Source organism: Pezoporus flaviventris, unplaced genomic scaffold (assembly GCF_033815535.1).
Source record: "Pezoporus flaviventris isolate CSIRO_AGI_PZ_B2104156 unplaced genomic scaffold, CSIRO_AGI_Pfla_v1 ptg000031l, whole genome shotgun sequence".
Classification (NCBI taxonomy): Eukaryota; Metazoa; Chordata; class Aves; order Psittaciformes; family Psittacidae; genus Pezoporus; species Pezoporus flaviventris.
The window spans coordinates 65,192,374-65,195,719 of NW_026892579.1; positions in this window are offsets into that span (position 1 = coordinate 65,192,374).

A 3,346-nucleotide genomic window follows, 5' to 3' on the forward strand; every position below is an offset into this window, starting at 1 on the left:
GGATGGTCGCTTCTCATATGTAACACTTGTAAAGGATCATTTCATCTGTCATATAAGTCTGTTGTTATCTTGATAAATGCTTCAGTGAGGACAAGGCAAAAGCTTGGAATGAGCCTTCGACAGCAATCCACAAACTATATAATGTGCTTATCATTTTCAGCTTGTGGGATCAAAGTCCCTTTGGGGCAATAAAAAGAACCAACAAGGAAATATAACTTTTCATGTTACAGCACAGATAAAGTCTATTTTTAATATTTAACATAATGATAATAAATAAATTAGCAGGATGTCCAGACCAATATGGGAGAAACCTATATATTGCCTGGTAAAGAAAACTAAATGGGGTGTCAAAAGGCAAAGGGATCAGCATTGCCCCTTTTGATCTCATAAGGATGGAGAGTATCTTCTCGTAACTCGATTTCACTAAGTACAGAATTCCTGCTGCAAAACCAGCAGATACTATTTGATGCAACGAAAACAAACATCTCTGAAGCGTGCCTAGTATTTAATGGGTTGTATACACTGAAAATAGGTTTAGCAGGCAGTTAAAACATTTTACTTCAATGAAGTTTCATCATCAAAACCCAAAAGACGCTAAAAGCTTGCAGAGAACTTACGAAGACTACAAATGATACTGCTTATCATGCAGCTTGTTTCAATCATTTAGAGGTAAATACACCTTTAATTCAAAGGAGCAACTCATTACACAGTAAGGCAGCTGCTGCCAGACCAAGGTCTTCTCATGTTTGTGCTAGCATGTTTTGTCACTATGGATACTAGAGTAATTACTACAGCTTGAATGAAAATGCAAACTATAATGAAATTGCCTATAATAACTGAAAATTAATTTTTCATTGACTTTCCCAGCCTTACGTTATTGAAATGGAAATGTGGGAGCAATTCAAGCTGAAGTGATTAAAAATGTATTAAAAGAAGTTCAATCACAAGCACCAGCTCTTTAGTACAAAGGCCACATCCAGCCAAGATTATGCATCTGGTGGCATTACTACTAGAGGCAATTCAGGCAGTTATTTTTCCTCCCCTGTTTGATTGTTCCCTGTGTCCACAATGGCCAGGCCTTTGTAAGTTTATGTGGCAAAATACAGAAGCGAGATCTGTGCCTAAAATACCTCCTGGGAAGAGGAAAAGGGAAGAGAAGTTTCCTGATCTGCATCCTGAACAAACAGCATCACACACCTTTGTGCTATCACAGCCAGGATAGAGGCTATATAAGCTGATATTTGTACCAAAAAGTTCTTCCAGCAACTAAGCCTCTTGACCACTGGAAATATTTGTGTGCTGGAATCTTAATCCACTAATGAGGATCAATTTTGGGGGTACTCCAAATCACAAGCAAAGCAGCTTCAACATTTTCTGGGATTTCTTTTAGCTGGAAGTGATAAGAAGTGGCATGAGACCTTAGAGGATAAAACTCCTGAAGATCTCCCTCATTGTCTAAGTTCAGGCAGCCTAGAAGCTGAAGGAGGTAGGCCCTTAGTGTACACAAACCCCAGACCAAAATAAGTTAAAGATCACCTCCAGGCAGGTGTAGAATGAAAACTGCTGCTTGGATGCAACTTAACGCTGTTACCCACTCTTTATAAACTTCCATCTGGCTTGGTTATTGTTCTCAGGGATCAGCAGTCCAAACCCAAAGAGAAGCATCACAACAGTCTCAGCCATTGCCAGCTGTGTCCCATAATGGAGTCAGGCCCAGAACAGAGTTCAGATGAAGTTCGTTTGTTTTCTACACTTAGCACACAGGGAAAGAGGAGAATGGAGATATGCATTTAAGGTGAGATGATCTGCAAAACCAAACGAGCTATAGAACAGAGAGGAACACAACCCAGCAAGGTTGGAGTGGTGGAAACAGTGATTTTTGTCAACTGACACTGAACACCATTAACCAAAATATATCATCCCAGCATCCAGCTCCATCACCAAGGACAGCATTGCTTGCTGAGCACTCAGGGCACAACAGTGGAAAACAGCAGGACCACACTTCTACAAGGCATCTACTAAAGGCTCTGTGAGAGTGCAGCATCCTCCCCAAACTGAGGATGCTGACCACTTGCAACAGCACATATCAAATCAGTATTCAAAGCCCTTGTGATTCCCAGAGTAGAAGAGCTCATGCAGCCCTGTGCAGCTGTCTGTTGCTGTAGCCTCCAGACTGGCTGATGGTTCCATCAACGTTACCACCATGATGCTCAAAGACAGTATGAGACATTAACCTCAGGGACACAACCAGTCTGGGCTGTCACTTGGCCTCAAGCCTGGAAAAGCCTTTGGCTGGTTTTATTTATAGCTATAGCCACAAGGGGATTCAACAGTAAATCTACTCCTGTAGCAAGATAAATTTTACATAAGTGAAGTCTTCTTTACTTCCTAATTAACAAGAAATAGAGAAAAAAGCCCCTCAGAACATAGTGGTACAGTTCATACAGATTAGATTTCACCAAGAACAGCTGCAGGAGGAGTGTCTTCAGTGTGTGTTTATGTATACCGCTCTCTTGGATGTAAGTAGTAACTTAAGGTTTTACATTTGCTTCGAGTGGAGAGGGAAGTGCCTAAATGGAAGCAGGAAACTTCATGTATGGCTCAAGCAAGCATTTGATGCACAGAAGCAGTTTCCCAATACAAAACAGTGTGTCCATACACTCAAGAAGAGAAAGCAATGCTTTTCAAAAAATTGATTCCCTTCTGGCAAAGGGAAGTGTCCTCTCAGTCACATTAAATATGCCCATGCTATTCATATATTTATGTTTGCAGACTGGGGCAACTGTATGGTCACATTTCTCCTAACACATTGTCTCTTTCTCTTCGAACCATTACTGAAATTAAAATTCCAGTTCTTTCTTCAAGGTTTCTGGACACCAAGCAAACAGACACAACTCCACCGTGCAGCAAGTGACAACAGGATGTACACTGTAGCCTTTCCAGCATACCAACTGCACATATACAGGGCATCCATATAGCAATTTCTAGAAGCAGAATCATGGAAACTAACCCTACTGATATATCTAACAACTTGTTTAAATGGTATGATCAGCACTGTGGCAGTGGAAGGCAAAGTTAAAACATGCTTTTAACATGGCTTAGTTTGATATTTTGCATACTTGGGTCATCTGTAGGGCAGCTCACTCATGAACTTTTAATCCAGCCTCAAAACTCAATGCAGATAAAAACTCCTTTGAGATCTTGTAGATTTGGAGTAGCTCTGCATACAATGATATCCTGTCCTCGACAGATAAAAAGCCTGCACTGTGATGCTGCAATTTAATCACAAATACAGATGATTGGAGACCAGAATCTAGAGACCAGTATCTAGAAAACACTCACACAC